Raw genomic sequence first — 19,215 nt, 5'->3', positions numbered from 1 at the left:
ATATATATATATATATTTTATTTATTTTTTATTTTTTTCCTGAGTTAGGATTTCATGAGGATGCAGTTGTTTACAACATCGGCAAAACAAAGACAAACTGTTGAATTTGATCAGACTGTTCTATTCAGATAATCACCTGAAGTGATAGATGCTGTTTTTGTCACAAATCCAAAAGAGGCGACTGTCAGAAGCAGAGCTCTCACTTCTTGTTGAGCAAAAGTATTTGTAGCCTTTGGACTGTTTCCTTTTGTCTCTGTCACATATTACTGGATAGATAAAGACAGACTAGTGCAGAATCAAGTAAAAAAATTGAAACTATTGCAAAAAAAAATCTTTGCAAATAAAATATTTGTGTCCGCCCCTTTTACAGTGTTGTTCCATGACGCAATGTAAGGACACGTCTCGTCTTTAAATGTCAATTAGTTAGGCTTTGAGTATATTTGTAATATAATTTAATCTCAGTATAAATAATGCAGTTCTGTGAAGGCCTCAGCACACCAGTCAACAAGAACTAACATGAAAACAATAGAAAATACCAAACAGATAAGGGATAAGGGTGTGGAGAATTTTAAGGGTTTGATTATAAAACAATGCCCCAAGATTTGACCATCCCACAGAGTGCTTTCCTATCCATCATTTGAGCAACTATAGCACTGGTTTGATGAAACCAAAATTCAAATAGTGGAATACATGCAAAAGCCTATACCTGGAAAAATAAAATAAAATAAAATAGAACCGCGTATTACAATACAAGCACAATCCTTGTGGTAAAACATGGTGGTATATCATGCTCTGAGAATCCTTGTCTTCAGCAAGAACAAAAAAGATGAAGAACGTTGATAGAAGGAGCTAAACACAACACAATTCTGTAAGACAACATTTCACAGACTGTGAAATATTTGAAACTGAGGTGACGGATTAGTTTTCCACAGAACAACCACGATCAAAGAGGTACAATGGAACAATGGCTTAGATCAAAGCATAAACATGTGTTACAATGGCTCAGTCAAACTCCTGACCTAAATTCAATTGAGAATCTGTGGTACGATTTGCAAATGGCTGTTCATAGATGCTATCCATTTAATTAGACTAAGTTTGAGACAAATGTGACTGTCAGATGACGGATGTGCAAAAATGGTAGAGGCATTCTCTGAAAAAATGTCTGCAGTAATTTGAGAGAAAAAAAAAAAAAAAGTACTGACCTAGGGAAGCTGATTGCAAATGCATGCCACACAGTTTCAAAACTATTCATAATTTTTCTGCTACTAAACATTTATGCAGCATTTTATGTTAGTCATAAAATTCTGAAAAAAACACATTTTGATTTACAGTTCTCACACGACACATGATTCTGCAAGGATAAGTGAGTTAGATAAAGGATGGATGGCAGGGAGCTGTAAATACCTATGCAAGGCACTCTGTTTTTATAAGACAAAAAAATTTTAAACAATTAATTTAGCTCTGTGAAGCTTCTTTGCAAGATTGGATTAAAATGCTAGGTAGAAAACTGAAACGTAAAGTCCTTATAAACACAACCAAACAATAGAATGAATGTCTCAGTCACAAGCATATAACCTGTAATCTGAGGGTTATTGCAGAAATGTGTATTAAACAGTGAAATTAATAAAAAAAAAAAAACTGAACTATTGAACAAACTCCATTTAGTGCTCCTTCAGCTGTACGATATTAGGAGGACTGTCATGATATTATGGAATATTTTAAAAATATCAGATGCACATTATAATTTACCCATATTTTTCTCATCACGCTTTTTCTTTACACTGCTATATGCCACTACTCTCGTTGAGGTTTTTGACCTTGATGATTAAGATCTCTAAAAGTTATTGGCCAGAAGGTACGACGAAAGTCCAGGTATCCTAAAGCAAATATTGCTAAGCATAGTTTTAGTGCATGACATCCTTAGTATCACTTGCATTAAACATATTCTTTTGTGACTGTGATATTGCACATATAAAGATTCCTGTAAGAATTGCTTGAAATAATTGGACGTCTAAATCAACCTCAAATTATGGGCAAAAATTCTCAATTTAACCATTTTTGTAAGCATTATTTCCATATAAAAATTCATTTCCCGGTCCTCATTAGGACTACGTCTTCTCTGGCCTACCACTTTAGACCTCCAACATCACAGAGCTCTATTAAAGAAGGCAAGGACGAAGATAAGAGATCACTTCAACAGCTCCCCTTTTTTCCCAATGAATGAAACCCCCTGAGATAGTCTATACCCAGAGAAGATGAAAAATGTACGGGTAGCTCCATTATTGATACAAGTCTCCGGCAGCAAAAGAAATGAATGCTAATGGTGTCCTAAGCTGAGCTTTACAGAGATTAATCCGATTTTAGAAATGAACAGTTTATTATATGGCACACAGTCCTGGCCCTGATCTGAAGTGAATCCCGGGCTGAAAAAGGGTGGAAAAAGATGACAAAGGGATTTTGGGAATGAAACATGGGTATACAGCTTGTCGCTTCACAAGACCCTGGCACCTCATTGCAGTTGTGCCCTTTTCCAGCTGACAAGTTCATTTATTTTCTGACATAGCTGCCCAGAAAGATTTTCAATAGATAAGTCAAGACAACAATGGCAAAAGAAATAGGGCACATAACAGATGTCTTTGGTGACTACATTATTAGTTGAAGACTGGCTTTGTGCGAGCAGCAGGAAGTCCCACTTGGTCTCTTTGCTGCACCTGCTCTAAGGCTATTCCCCACTGTTTAGACGGACTAATGGGGACACACAGGGGATACAGCTGTTCTTGGTTTGACACAGTGAAATAAACAGACTCTAATTTAAACTAGCTCAAAACCAATAAGCTTTTTTTTTTGTTTATGTCGGTTAGAAATATTTATCTTGCCATGCCCTTATTAAATCATATGGCATTCTGAAACCGCAAGCACCATCCATATCTTAAAATAAATAAATAAATATGTCTATTGCAAGGAAAAGGTTTGAGCAGTGTTGAATGGGGAGGAGGAACAGTCGTTCTGATTATTTCCATGAATCACTTTGCACCAGTTGCCAATATATACAACTGCAATCCTGGGAATATATAGGGAGATTTATCATACTAAAGCATATGACAGGGCAAAAAAAACATAAAATCGGCATTGAAATGTGTTTCTTAAAAGTAATGTCACTCCATCATTAGAAAGTTTTTTTTTTTTTTTCTTGTTTCAGTGAGGTGAAAAATGCATGCCATGTTTCTCACATTCACAGGTTATATATGATATGTATTCTTTGACTGAAGAGTGACCACCCATCTTCATTGAAAACTTTATCCTCAGGGGGATCAGGGTAAAAACACAGACACTACACTCATTGTGGACAGTCCTATATTTTTATATTCATAGCATTTTTTAATGCATCAGTGTTAAAGTGGAAAGAGCAAGCTGCATTGCAACAATTATTTAATTTGTAACAGTGGCCCTTTCTGAAAATCTTCAAACCTTCAAATGATACGAGAATCATATGTTTAGGTTAGAAATGACAATTTATATAGTCAAGTTAGTCACTTCTAACTTGACTGTCTTAGTCAAGTCAGAAAAGGAGAAACGTAGATATTTATTTTCTTCTTTTTTCCTAGCTCTAAATTTCAAGTACAGCCACAGCAACATGCGAAATAAAAATCATGACGTTCTCTTACTGCTTTTGGAGAACAAGCCCCACAATATTAGTGACTTTTCTGTCCCTGTGAACTTTTACGAAAAAGCCTCAGAGGTGCAGAACCCACGACTGACTTCACTGGATATCAGTCCTTATTAGAAGACGAGACTTATTATAAAAGCATGTCTTGTAATTTGAAATATCTCACGCTCTTTGGTTTTCATCAAACTTTAAACACACATTCACAAAGTGGTAACTGTTGCTTTGTGGCATATTGCGGTGGAGCTCAAAACAGACTTCTAGCAAGCCGTCTAGCGTACCTCTCTATATTACTCCATCTGGGAAGGACCAGAATGAAGACAGTGGATTTTTTTCTTCTTAATTTCAGCACCACGTAGAGGGACAGCTCCCTCCCAGCCTACCACAGAGAAGTGAAAAAGCGCCTTTTGTGTAAGCCACACCAAGTAAAAGTGGAGGGGGGCAGGGGGGGGGGTGGACTTGTGGTTTGATTATTCAAAGATCCAGGAGTGAGCAAGAATTTCCAGTTTCATCAACAGCTTTTCTGTAATATTACTTGTATGTTAAACCATGTAGGTCAATATTATTCAAGATCAGATGCACACGTGCTAATATGTCAGATTTTCAGTTGTTGAATAGGTTGAGCGCAAAAACAGGTATATGGACTGCACTGATACCTGCAGAGGGGAGGACAGGTGTCACATTTGCGTTAAGCAAAACCTGACTTGTCCTCTTTATTGTTGCTCCAAACAAACAGGCGTCATATTATCATAAATGGGAAACTATTGTCATTTGATAATAATAAAAAAATAATAATAATACATATATTTGTCGCGCATTCGCTCACTCAAGTCAAGGGCGCGCGGTGACGCCAAAGCAGACCTGTGCGAACGTGCGTATCTTTCTACTATCTTGTCGAAGGAGCAGGTTATTAAACATCTTTTACTTTGAGAATGCAGCATCACTGAATGGGGTATAGAACCCAGGTAATAACGAGCCCATATCCCTGCAGCTCTAGAAACATTAAAGACGGTTGCAAGAAGCAAGACATGGTAAAGAAGGCATAGAACAACCCCAGAGCATATTTAACGACCAAAAAAAAAAACTTACTTTTCCACGAAGAGGTCTGGGAGATGTGTCTTGCTTGAGTCGGTTAACGGTCCGTCTCTCACTCTCTCACCCTCCCCAAAAAAGAACTGCATAGAAAAATTCCGCAATTCTCAGGCGCGTTTACAAAATTCCGTGTTGTCGTCTTCTTGTCAAAGACATTGTGTTCCTAATTTTTAAAAAAGAAAAATGAAAAACAAGTGGTATGTAATCCACACATTAGTCCGGACGGCGTGCTGCTAAAGTCTCACAGTGATTATACCCCGCAAATCAAATGGATATTTCCTCTTGATCCAAGACGCAAATCACAACCAAGGCACCCGACAAGTGCGATTGTTGAAACTAGTCTCCCCGACCAGAAGGTGATGTGCTCCCAAATTTTCAGGGAAAAAAAAGGAGTTAAATGAATCCAAGCCTCCTTTTGTCTTTTCTCAGAGCTTAAAAACTGACCTTTCCAAACCCATCAGCTCGTGTTGGTCAATGCCCAGGCACATCAAAGCTATATCCTGGAAAGCTCGTCATTTAGACACTAAGACAGAGCTTTTTTCCTCCTTAGAGAGGCAGAGGTGGGGTTGCTTCAACGTCCCGCTCGCTTACGCTTCAAATATAACTTTTTATCAAGTCCCCATAAGAATATTTGTCAGTCATCAAGCCTGATTGATTTTTTTTAGCGCATTAGCCACCGTAGACTTTTTTTTTTTTTTAGGGGGGGTGCTTACATCTGTTTCCCCTCGCCGATGAAAGCAGCCCTGCAGTTTTACCCCTGTGTGTGGTTATCCTGCAAATTAAGTGAAGAAGTTGGGTATTTAAAAGAGCAATCTCTCTCTTCGCTCTTCATTTGTAAAATAACACACTTTAAGAAGAAACGCAGCAAATGAAAATCCTGGGAGGTGTCTTCACTTGGATCCTCTAGCAGCAGCTTTTAAGTCTGAAAGAGCTGAGGGAGGAAAAAAAAAAAAAAAAAAAAAGCTCAATTCCTGCACGTTTTCCGCACCCAGTCTGGAGGGGAGTCACAGTTCACTGAAAGCATTCATGTCTCCTGCACCCTCCCTCCGCTCCGTGAATTTTCCTCATGAAGCCTCCTTTTGATGTGACAGAATATTTTTTTTTTTTTCTTTGGAGTGCGTTTCCACAAGACGTCGATTGTCCAGCTATCCTCCCCTTCGCTGGACCGCGGAGTGTATTAGTCGGCTTTAATTAGATGGCTCCATTACGCACAGGCACGCTGCATCCATCGGTCGCTTTCAAAGTGCCCCGAGCCGCTCAGCCTTTTTATATAGCTGTATAAATAAAACCCCGACAGACAGTGAATTGATAAGGGGCATCGTGTAAGGTTACCTCCCACTGACAGGCTGTTCCTCCAACTTCAACCGGGTATGCTCCGCCACTGACTGCAGGTGGCTCACCCGCAAGACCGAGGCAGCGATGCCAGGGAAAATTGCCCTCCTTCTTTTACAGTCTGCATGCAGCCCTGAACTAAAAAAAAAAAAAAAATTAAAAGCCTTTTAAGTACCACGCTTAGTGCTCCTTTGATATTTTCTTATTTACCTGTTGCTTTATCTCTCATTAATCGGTCAATTTAGAAAAAAAAAAGAAAAAAAAAAGAAAAAAAAGGGGGGGAAAACAAAACTGTTTTTTTTTTTTTGTGCATGTGAGCATGTCGGAATAAAAGTCGTCGAGCAAACGACACAGACAGATAGAGAGAATGAGAGGAGAAAAAGGAAAAAGAGTGTCCTCCCATGTGGATCTTGGAAATAGGACATGACTGCCACCTACCGACTCCTTCTCTCCTGGGTGATAACGCGATAGCCCTGTTCGGGTTGACTTGCCGCATAGGACCGCTCTCCCATGACACACTATAGATTGTGTTTACATACACGTTTGCGTTTGTATTTCATGAACTCTGTCAGGCACAACAGGAGACCTGAGCTTGAAGTATCTTCATGCATGCAAACGTGGAAATAGATGTAAAGTGCCGGCGCACACATACAGAGAGAAGTGTGACAATCCAGAAAACAGATTAATATGAGTTATAATCTCTCTCAGGCTTCAGCACTTTAGACCCTATTTATAAATGCTGGCAGAGTGTTATGAATTATGAAATAGGTCCACACGGTGCAGATTTTTAGCACGGTGGGTGACACCAGAGACTTCAGGTCTTCAGAAAGATTATTGCTTGTGAAGCGTTTATCTTAGGCCGCCTGCTGCACTGCAAATATTATGCTAAACTCAGTAACATTCTGCAACGTATATAGAGAGGCTACAAACGTGGAGGAATGTTTTCCACATATAGGCCGAGTTGAGTCGTTCGAAGTGCACGTGCTCAAATAAAACACGCTAGCGAGATGTGAGAAAACACTTGAATGCCTAGGATGTGTCCATCTAGTTGTCAACATCTGATCTCCTTTCCCTCAGTGCTGTAGGTGTTGCATCATTCATCTGTCTTCATAACTGTTGACCTGCCTGTCTGTGTTGTGGGCATACCGTAGTAATGAGTACCAACCGTCTGCTTTCCAATTTGAGGAGGTATATATATTTTTTAATTTTATTTTATTTATTTGTTTTACTTTGTCTTGGTTCATATTTGTCCTTAACTTCAAACGCATCTTAAGAGACATTAGCATCTGGCTCTTCTGTTCTATTGTCCTGTTGATCTTTCTAGCCTAATACATTTGATTTAAAGGTTTTATTTCAATGTGAGTGGTTTGAGAAACTCAGTGGGTTTTTTTGTTTTTTTATTATTATTATTATTATTTTTGCAGACGACTTAGCTTGTTTGGCATCTTAAAGCTATGATCTTCAGCAAGCACAACAGCAGCTCACAGCCAAGTGTTAAGGGGCTGGGATGACAGTCAGATCCTCTTAATCCGAGGTTCTGATTCTCAACCAAGAACGTCATTACCAGAGAGGTTAATCTCTGCCTCACAGAGAAGTTCAAGTGTCTTGATCATTACCAATGATCAAGACAGAGCAGGAGATTGACAGACGGAACGGGGTCTTGTCGACAGTAATGTGGCCACTGCTCCAGTCTGTTGTGCTGAAGAAAGAGCAGTGTCAAAACGTAAAGATTTCAATAAACTGGCAATTCTGCATCCTGACCCTCAGCTATGCATTTGGGATTTGACTCATGACTGAAAGAACAAGATCCTGGACACATGGAAAGGGTCAGTCAGAGAGACAAGGAGAGAAGACTTCTGTCAAACCTGCAAATACTTGTCATGGGTCAGTATGATGAGTATGATATTTTAGAATAATATTTTTTAAAAGCTTTTTGAGTCATTGCTTTGGAAGTTAAAAGTGATGAACTTTGACAACCCTACTAAATATAATGAAGTAGTCTAAAAGCGTTACTGCAGGCCAGAATAGACTTATGGCCTGCAGTGTAACTGGAGGACAAAATCCTCACTTGTATAAAAGTTTTTTTTTTTTTTTATTATGAAATTCATCAGGCAAGTTAGTTATTCTTGCCTTAGAAAATACAAGTGGAGCTGCTGCTCCGAATCAGGTGGAGGAGTGAGTTGAGGTGGTTCTGGCCTCTGAACCACATTCCCCCTTTTTGGAATGTGTTCAAGTATGTCACACTGGGAAAAGACCTCAGGGCAGGCCCAGAACCTGCTGAAGGATCTATCTTCTTCTCCTTATTCTGCTCTTCTCTTCAAGGGTCGTCACTGCAAATTATGTGTCTCTATTGATTTGAATATCTGATTTGGGTTATATTTGCCCTTCCTGACACAAATCTCTCCATATTTGAAACCAGATATTTTCATGCATTGCAATAAAAAAAAAGGACACCAACTTTTTAAATATAAAAAAATAAAAATAAATAAAAATATAAAAAAAAACAGAAAAGCAAAATACTTATTGCCAATCATCTCTGAAAGTGATGCTTAAATGTCATATTGAACAATCACGAATAGAGTGACATATCACGATAATTGTTTCTTGTAATTTTGATGATTATAGGTTACAGGTAAAACAAAAACGCTAAATTTAATGTCTCAAAAACTTAAAATACTGTGAAAAAGGTCATTAATAGAATGTCACAGTGTCTCATCCTAATCAGCTGATTAACTCAAAACACCTGCAAAGGTTTACTGACATTTTAAATGGTCCCTCACTATGGGTCTGTAGGCTACACAATTAGGAGGAAGACTGCTGATTTTACAGATGTCCAGAAGACAGTCACTGACATCCTTCACAAGTAAGGTAAACCATAAAAGGTCATTGTTGAAAAGGCTGGTTGTTCACAAAGTTCTATATACAAGCATATTAACAGAAAATTGAGTGGAAGGAAGACATTTTGACACAATTGGGTGCACTAACCACAGTGAAAACCTCAGAGAGGATTTAAATGCATTTCAGAACAGCCAACACACACAGACAAAAATTGCACATGTGGTACAAATGTCACATTCCCCGTGCCGAGCCACTCCTGAACCAGAGACAATGTCAGAACCATCTTATTTGGGCTAAAGAGAAAAGAATTGTTGCTCGAAAGTTTAAAGTTTTGTTAGATGAAAGTGAATTCTGCATTTCATTTGGAAATCAAGGTCCCAGAGCCTGGAGGAAGAGTGGAGAGGCACAGAATCCACATTGCTTGAAGTCCAGTGACAAGTTTCCACATTCACTGACGGCTTGGGGTACCACGTCATCTGCTGGTGTTGATCCACTGTGTTTTCTGACAGTCAATGCATTCATCATCTACCAGGAAATTGTAGAGCACTTTTTGTTTCCCTCTGGGGATGAGCTGTATAGAGCAGGACTTGGCACCTGGAGCACATTGTCAAAGGTACTAAGAGCTGCTTCGATGACCATGGGGTTCCTATTCTTGACTGCCCAACCCTGGTGTATGTAAACATCTGAATTTAAAGAAATAAAATCTGAAGACTTCCTTCTCACACTGTTTTGGCATTTAGGAAAAACATGACATTAAACAGGAAGATTGTTGTCAAATTTATTATTAACCAGTCAGAAGACAAAAGGTACTCTGTGCTTTGTGTCTTCTTAAAGGGTAGGTACGAATTTTATTTCAGATGCGTTCCATTTTTGTCAGGGAATACCTTGTGATCCACCAACATTAGCTAAAGAGAGCCTCTGTCTGGACTTCCCTCCAGCATCTGTTAAGCCTAATTCAAACTCTGTTGGTAGGTGGAATGCTCTGTCATTTCAGTCGGTTATGCAGCTACTTTTTTTTTTTTTTTTAGTCCTTGTTCATGGGACAGGGAGAGTATTCACTTCCCTTTAACTGATACTTGTACATTAGGATACATGAAACTATTTCTTTTAGTGTTACTTAGATATGAGTAATTTAATTACAGCTTTTCTAATGGCCCCAATGGCTGAACATTAGTCAACAAACAGCATTATGAACATAATGGGTTCAATTGCAGAAATACCAAGACATGGACATCCACCTAAGCACAGCTTTAATCAAAGAGGCATCTAAGAGACCCATTGTAACTCTAGAAGCTTCAGATAATCTGTTGACAAGGTAACTATTAGTCATGCATCCCAGAAAGCCACGATTTATGGGTCAGTGGCAAGAAGACGGCTACTGCCGAATCAATGAGAAGTCCTGTTTGCAGTTTGGAACAAGCCACACAGGGAACACAACAGACATGCAGAATTCAGAGATGGGGGGGTCAGATGAAATAAACTTCCTGGCAAATAAGAAAAAAAAAACAAATCATGTGTTGTTGAGGGAGCAAAATGCTGGGTGAATTGTTTGGAAAGGAAAAATTGGTCTGATGTGATGGGACGATGAATGGTGCTAAACAAAGGACCAAGAAAACATGTTGGAAGCTGCAAAAGATGCCAGACTTCACCTTCTGGAAGGATGGTACTCCTTAAACATAGCTATTTTTTCTCACTTTCAGAGGTGTAAACTAAATCTATACCATTCTAACAAAAAATGAGTCTTTTTGTCATAGAAAAGGGGTCCATTTATTACTACAAATCTTAAACATAAAAATGGGAGCTTGCACATTTGCCTTATTAAAAGAAAGTGATACATTTTATGAGGATGAATGTTTTCTACAGAAGTTTTTCTCTCTGCAAGAAGAGTGGGGTATAGGTCAGCCTTTCCTTTGACATCAATGTGTGGGCCCAGGTCCACAAGAAAGTTACTGGATATTACTAATTTAAATTAAAATGAAAGCTAAAAAAAAAAAGTAGCTTGTCAAAAGCAAATACTGGCTTGATAAAACTTAAAATTATCAGTAGAAATCTCACACTAAAACATAAAAACAAGTGTCCATCTGTGTCAACTGCATATGCCGGCAGGCCAACATCGTAACATTCTTGAAATCCAGCTAATCATTCCACGGCCCACAAATGGTATTTTTATGTTGTAATTTGACTCCATTCACCCTGATTTAGCTTTATTTTCCAAAGAAAAATTGGCTAAAAAAATTTTTCTGGATGTGTAAAGGTGGCAGAGACACCTTAAAATACTCACAGGTGTGAAAGATGGGCTGATTATAGATGCGCACTACATTTATTTTTACATTTTTCTTTGTAAAGACGCTTTGTGATATTGTTTTTCCAGCTTCACAACTATGTACTGTTTTGTGTTGATCTATCACATGAATTTCAAATAAAATAAATTGAAGGCTGTGACGGCACCATGAGAAAATGTATATGTTTAACAGATATGAATACTACTGCTAAGCACAGTTGAGTCTGAAGGGCAACAAAAAAAAGAGGGTCCAAATACTTCTGTTTGTTATTTATTTTTCTGCTGTACAGATGTAAGCACTACTCTTGAGCACAATTGAAACACCTCAGTAAAGATCACTCTGTCCTTGGAGAGTGATTGAAAAGTGTTGGGCTGCCATTGTTAAAACTATGACCTTGTTCCCTGAAAGGCCAAGACTCGTATAAGACTCCTGGGAGCAAGATATTCCTGGAGCAGCAAGGGCAAGTAAAAGACCTTACTTAGATCAGTGCTCCAGTATATATTACATGTTTAAGCATTCTCATGCAAAAAGGACAACAGCTAGAGATCAATGTGATTTACAGATGTGGCATGGATGTTTGTTCATTTTGTTGTTCAGTTATTTTTTATATATTTTTGTTTTCAAAGTTTTTTTTTTTTTTTTTCTGAAAATGCAGAAGAAAAACACAGCAAGGGACCATTCAGTGACCACATAACACACCCATAATTTTTCTTTTCCATGAGCATCGTGTTGTCATATTTATGTGAATGAGTGAAGATGCTTCTGGTGTGCACTATAGTAGGACCCCAGTCACTCAAAAAGACCTCACTGCTCAGGGTATGAGGAAGAGTGGCCAAACATTGAGATGCACTCAGATTATTCAGGAATAGGGAGTAAAGAACATGAGAACAAAGGAGAACCTGATTTTTGTTTTACAAAGTTCTGTGTTTGCAACACAGAACCTACATGAACTATAAACTATTGAGACATTTATAGATGTGCAAACTCGGATTTTGTTGCTCAAATTCCGACTCTTCCCTTTCTAAAATGGGCTTCACATTTCCTGCCGCTCAGACATGGAGTAAGAAGGTTCTGCTGTGACATCCACAGCTGTCCCACTTCAAAAGGAGGCTCTCTGAATACATTAATAATGTGTGTTCTTTATTTTAAGAACCACCATTCATTATTCATGATGTTTTTTGGAGGGTATGAGACTTCACAACTGATATCCTACAGGGTTCAGTGGCATTAAAACAATGTGATGAGGTGAGTGGGAGGTAAGGTGCAAGGCAATGCCACAAAAGGCCTGTAAATGTTTTATTTGTTTTACTTTTCAATTTCTTTTATTGCTACTCCTTATATCCATTTTTCTTCTCTTTACATATTCACAGAATGCCTTACAAAAGGATTAATACACCTTAAACATTTTTTTTTTCCCATTTGGTTTTCAGGCTGACGTACAATGTTAGTTTCACAACACACCTTCTTCCACATATTCCTCATGTTTCGTGTATGAGTTCTTAACAGTTTCAACTTAACTTTCCTTTAATGATGACTTTCTACCTTCCACTCCGGCACATAGGCCAGATGTTTTAGAGACGACTAAAAAAATCTGACTAATCTAACAGCTGCACTGTAGTCAGATTAGTGATGCAAGATAATCATAAACCCCATAACCATTACTGATTAAAAAAAAAACATGCTAGGCAAAGGCTTTAGTGTTTGTCCATCTTATGCTGGTCCAACAATTGCAGCTCTAGCTGTACAATACAAATGCACCCTATGAAACAGATGCAGGGACCTTTTCCATTATTCTTAGCTGTATTATTCCAAGAGGCATTAGGTTGGTCCAGCGGCAAAGAAGCCCACAGTTTGGTCCCAGTCCAACATGGACTGCACGGCGGTGTGGTTTTTAGCGCTGTTGCCTAGCAGCAAGATGGTACTGGGTTCCAATCTCAGCCGAAGCCTTACTGCATGGAGTTTGCTTTTTAACATTGTGCATGCATTGGTTCTTCTCACTGAGTACTCCAGCATCCTCCTGCAGTAAGGGCTAGTCCCTGTGTTTAGTACTCATTGGGCAACAGGCTGGTACGTCAAAGCTTTTCTTTTCTTTCTTTTTTTTTTTTTTTTTTTATAAAAAAAAAAGCATTTTAGAATTACTAAAAAATCATCATACATGAGAAACCCCAGAGTATAACACTGTGGCTAAAAGGTTAATCGAAATCTAATTTACAATTTAGGCGAAAGCTGCAGCAATAGAGGGTGAATTACTGCTCAACGTATTGGCAAACATACTGTTTGCCAAAGGCCAGCTGATCTGACATACTTTCAGACATTACACACACAGTTATGCATTAAGAAATTACACATTTCTTTTAGCCTTGTATGCAAAACCTTTTGTGGTTTCAGTGTCAGAAGTCAGTGATGCAAAGATGATGTAAAGCAGCTGAAATGTGCTGCTCTGTACATTTTGATAGAGAGCAGCACCAAATAAATCAGGCAAGGCAAACTGTGTGCTATGGATCATGATAAATATGGTTAAACACAATTTGAAATTATGTACAAGTGATATAGCTTATAGTAACTTAGAGCATTTTGAACCTTCAACTTACTTAATTTATCATCGTCCATTGATCTTTTATTTTTAAGTCACGATTAAAGAATCCTGTATTCTCTTTCAGAGAGATTAATGTACCTATGCAAATCAGTTTTAAAATGTAAATATCCAAGACAACATCTAAGCTAGTTCCAATTTATATGATTAGTATTTGAGTTTGTATGGTTTCAGATTTGAGGGACTGAACTCTAACCAAAACAGCAAGGACCAGAAAAGAGATTTCTGCCTTTTGACGACAAACCAGATAATGAGAAAATGAAGTATGCACCAGCTTAATGGCTCCCCATTTCCCATGTAACAATTGGAAACATTTATCAAGAGTATTTACTGCGAATAATGAAAAAAAAAAAGCAAAAAACTGTGAACCTGAGGTACAGTTCTGCTGGAGTCTGAGCCACAGAGAAGTTAAGCTTGAATCCATTAGTTGTTTATCTTCCTCAGAAGAATTTAGACATTTTTAAGTCATAAATCTCAACACACGAACGTGGTGTTAATGCATCTGTAGCAAATTTTCAGCACAATTAAGGTCCGATGTTTCCTTTGCAACACATGCGTAACCCAAAGGATTATGCTTGGCATTACGAACCTTCAGCGTAAACAAATAAAGATCTTAAGATCTTAGCTCATTGTAATTCTGATGCTGTATACAAGAATTGTCTGTGGATTAATGTTACTGTGGGCTATTTTGAAGGAAACACAACATACACTGCATTATTATCTACCAAAAACAACAGTGTTCGGTCTGAGGAACTCCACCACACTTCAGTGTATTGCGAGTGATCATTAGTATTCTGCAGATCTTTCACACCCCCCATATTCCAGCTAGAATTTTTGATTAATGCACAGCCATTAAAGGCTTACTTTGCTACTTGGAAAATCTTGACTGACAATCAGAGGATAGAGCTCTAAGCATAACATAAACCTTGTAATCCTGTATCATAGCAGATTTAGACTTGGTGGAACCTCCGGTTCAGCTTGTTTATCTCATTGGCTATGTCTCTGCTGAAGCAAAACAAGCAGCAGAGCTCCAGACAATGCCGTACCTTTACGCATTTGAGGCAAGGACAGATTTGCAGCATCTGGATGTGACTGCAGATCCTCTCCGTCTCTAATCCTCTGGGTTGCTGTGTTTCTGCTCAGGCACATGAGGGATCATGAGAGCCATTCATTTACATGCTTCCTGCCACAGGGCAAATAAACAGACACAACAAAAACCAAAGAAAAAGCAAACAAATAAAAAGCAATGCATTTCCACCTGAATAATAAAAACATGACTTGTACATGTTGAATGGTTTATAAATATGCAGCATACATAAAGTTTGCAGTATTTTTAACTTGAGTTGAAATCTTTCAAACTTCCTGTATGGATATCTTATTATGTCTGCTAACATAAATTTCTGCAGTAACAGCAGATTTAGAGACCTCAAAAGTTTCTGCGACTCATCACATAATTGATTTTGGCTACCAAGGGGGCCTCGGCTCACAATGCTGCACATATTAACACATTTACCCCCCTATGTAGGTCTTAGCTGGGTCTCCAGCTGGATTTAATAACATTATTTCAACTTGAGCAGAACATCTACAATTTACACTGATCCAACTTTTTATCCAGATTTGTTCTGTATTTAGCCATTAAAGACAATTTACATGAGGCCATGAAGTAACATATAAAACCTTAATAATCAACTCTATCATACACAAGAGATCTGATTGGTCCAGATGTTCCTAACAGAGCACTTGCCTCCCAGACTGCAGGGTTGCTAGGATTTCTAAAGGTAGAACTGGAGGCAGTTTGTTTAGTCGCCAGACCCCTCTCCTGTGGAAAAGGCCCCAGTTTTAGTCCATGAGGCCTTTCCCAGTCTGGTATAACCTGTAGCTATAGGCTGAGGCTGCTGGAGGAGATAATGACAACCTCTCCCTGCTCTGTGACAGTCTCCTCCTTCTTACCACTCCTCCTCGCTGCATTATTTGCAGATATTTCAACTTTTAATTGTATATTAAGAGCTACTTTTGGTTTGCCGTTCTGTTTAGCTGTGACAGTTTCCTGGAGGGAATTTAAATGTCTTGCTTGCAAATCTAAACTATCTATTCTGGCCTCAAAATGTAAAATATTTACCAAGGGCGATCATGAAAATTGCATAATACCGTCTCTAGGCTAAGCTGTGTTTCCATAAGCAAGGTATCACCTTGAAAGTTTGAAAAAAAAAAAAAAAAAAAACTAAACAATACAAGTTTCAGTGCTAATTACATTAATAATTTCTCTCAAAGGGAAAGGTCGTTTTGAAGTCGCTTTAACAAGAGACAAGAAGAATCAATAACCGGTTAAAGATGGAGCTGCAAAGATCTGTTTGTCATCAGGCCTAAATGACACTGCTACTTTAAAGAGATCACCAGGAAGAGTAATAGAATAGAAAGCCTGATGTGGCACAAGTATTTAATGGCGGACGGACAGAAATTACTTTACCACTTCTGATCTCGCTAAATGGTCATCATTAGTCTTTAATGTTTTTGTCTGTATTCATAAATCAACTACATTTCTTGTCAAATAGGATTTAATATTCAGGCAGAATAAAAAATGATGAGCAACATTCATGACAAATGATCTGCTACTGAAAAACACTACTATATATTTTCCTTCACTCTTTTTTTTTTTAAAGATTTTTAATGTGAACATTGAATTATGTTGTGTGAATTTTGCACAGTGTACATATCAGAGCATAATTCAAAGGAGTATCTCAGTAAATTGGAGTAAAATTACATTCATTTATTTTATTAATTTATTTTAAAAATAAAAATAAAAACTAAACTCACACAACACTGAACGTGTTTTCTCCTGCTCATTTTGCATTAGTTAATAAAACTCAAATCAGTTTCTCTGAAAATAATAACATCAATAAAAGACCATTTTGCCGGGATTCTGAAATATTTGACCATATACAGTATAATGCATGCCCATCAGGCTGGAGATTCTTTAGGGTCCATTGTGAGTTAGCATTATATAAACAAAATCGAAATGAGGCATGGAGTCATCTTGACTTCTAAAGATGCACTGTGGTACTTGATACCAAAATGTTTGCCCTAGTCAAAGTCAAATTATGCCCACTTTTCCTGTTTCTAACGTCGGTTTAGAGAGCACAATATTCACTTCCTGACTAGTACAGTATAACCTACATATACAATGCTAAGCAAACAATCAGTGTTACCAGCAGTCCCTTTAGGTGGATATTACAGTATGTCTTGTCATTGTATTTCTCTGAAAAGCACCATTGTTTTACATTCTGATTTAAAATCTAATCTCATTCATACTGCTCTTTTCTCTGTCGTCCATAGGTAAGCATAGCTATATTGCTGAGTGACACGATGCATTGCTTTCTTCTCTTTGTCTCCTCCATCTATTCCTGCCACTTTGGACATTTCAACCTTCTCCTCATATTCTTTCATGTAAAAATTGTTGCAAAAACATATAGTGACAGGTATTTAACCTGTACAACAAACAACTACTTCAAGGGTAACAAAAAAGTTTGCAAGGCAGCAATTACAGCACATTGTGGGCAAACACTTCACAGACATGATCCTCAGGAGCCCGAGGCTTTTATGTAACTAATAGCACAAATCAGTTCCACTAAATGACAGCTTGCGGATCTTACATAATTAGAAAGAGACAGGGTAGAAAGAATTTTCTGGAGCAAACTGATAAACATTTAGCAAAGGTTGTCAGCTGGACACATCCCACTTTTTGCCATTTCGCACCGCCTCTCCAACAAAGCTATGCAGTGCATAGTTTAACAGGCAACTGGATAAGATCCAGAAAAAAAAGTTTGAAACTGAGGAAAGGAAGTAAACAGTAAAAGCACAGCAAGAGACAAATAAATGAAATCTGTCAGTTTGATTTAAAAAAAAAAAAAAATCTTTGTGCTTCCTGGTGCCTGAGGGAATAACATGTCAACACCTCTTTGTTTTTTAGTAGTCCTTAATAGCGGGTACTAAAACTGTCAAACTTAATAAAACAAATTTAAACAATAAATGAACACAATAGAAACACCAGCACACCTTCGTGACCACATACATTCACTTCAATGAGAAAAGTGAGGGCAAATACTTTGGAAGCAAAAGAAAATAACTTAATTCTAAGGCAAAAAAAAATCATTTATTTAAAAACAGTAAAACATTTTTTATTGTGTTTTTGTGTCGCTCGAATACATAGGATCACTGTGCAAAAAGGATTGCCATGTGATGTTTTGTGTCTTCTTATTTATTTGTAGTAGCACAAAGTGCTTGCAAAGTTTGACTATCTGCCTTCTTGGTAACCTTTAGTGACCTGCAGATTACACAAGGTATCCCTAGCAACTGCTGCCTTCTCGTTCCAGTAGTTTCTCTTTTGCCATCTCACCTTTTTAGGGCTCACACTGCAGATCTGTGAGCCCTTACATGAAAAGTCTTGATATGAATGTTACATTCAGAATACAAAGCACAAAGAGATGGGAAATGCTTAGGGTACTCCATTGGACTATTGCACATGTATTTTTTCCCATGTTGTAACAGGTGTTACGTCAGCCTACATTACCCCATCAAAATGCTCCCGTGCAGCGCCGCATGCACAAGCGGCAAAAGCAAACGGAACAAAAACAAATAAATAATAATTGCATGTGCTTGTTCTGCTCACACACAGAGGGAAAACGGCATTCCGTCGAGTTTTGTTGTGAAAAGACAAAATCGATGTGCACACAAACAATGAGCGGCATTAGTGAGAAATGTAAGAAGCAAAACTTACAAAATTCAGGAACCGCACAAACCGGGTATGGAAGGAAGCAAAGTGAATCAGGCAGGGTAAGTCATTTTGGCGCCCGAGGATTTATGTGGCACTCGCCAGGTCACCCAGTCATTCAAAATGTACAAATGTGTACACTCAACACTTTGATTTTTTTTATTCAGAAAAAAACAAAAATAAAAAAATATCACCAAAATACAAATTATCCATAAACCAAAAATTCTGAAATATTCTGACCTGGGTCTACTAGTGCAGCCTCCATTTCTGATGCATGAATGATCTCCCGTGAGGCGAAGGCAACAGGAGGAGTGCATGGTAGTGTTGCAGGATGCCAGGAAAGGGATTTAAATATCTCAATAAAGCATCTGGAGAGAAAAAGAGATACATGATTCCATAAATAAAAGTATACAACAACATGACATGTTTTAAGTTCACTATAATGTCCATGCACAATTTTCTGAGACTTAATTTTTTCTGCAATTTAAATCAAATTAAATGCCGAATTAAATGAAGCAATAAACTTCAATAATATGGGAATACAAAAATGACCTTAAGTTGAAAATAATTTGTAGTTACTCTTATGTACTTATATCACACAGTTGAAGAGGTTTTGCTACTTTACAGCTTTTCTGAAAAGTAAGCT

The 19,215-nt window shown here is 37.9% G+C and overlaps 1 protein-coding gene across 3 annotated transcripts in view; it reads right to left on the bottom strand.

Annotated features, from left to right (window-relative positions):
- Positions 1-18,933, bottom strand: part of lrrc4ca (leucine rich repeat containing 4C, genome duplicate a) — a 69,880-nt gene extending 50,947 nt beyond the window's left edge. Inside the window, exon 1 of one of the 3 annotated variants that reach the window (XM_016668039.1) lies at positions 18,810-18,933. The gene's annotated coding sequence lies outside the window, so the exon portion shown is untranslated. Of the gene's footprint in view, positions 1-4,753; positions 6,345-18,809 lie in introns of those variants that run through there. The other 2 variants (XM_007545487.2, XM_016668038.1) reach the window with 2 other exon arrangements.
- Between the last annotated feature and the right edge of the window lie 282 nt (positions 18,934-19,215).

The sequence above is a fragment of the Poecilia formosa genome, unplaced genomic scaffold, assembly GCF_000485575.1.
Source record: "Poecilia formosa unplaced genomic scaffold, Poecilia_formosa-5.1.2 Scaffold13, whole genome shotgun sequence".
Lineage (NCBI taxonomy): Eukaryota > Metazoa > Chordata > Actinopteri > Cyprinodontiformes > Poeciliidae > Poecilia > Poecilia formosa.
The sequence above is the reverse complement of the archived record's forward strand: the minus strand, read 5'-3'. Positions and strand labels throughout refer to the sequence as shown.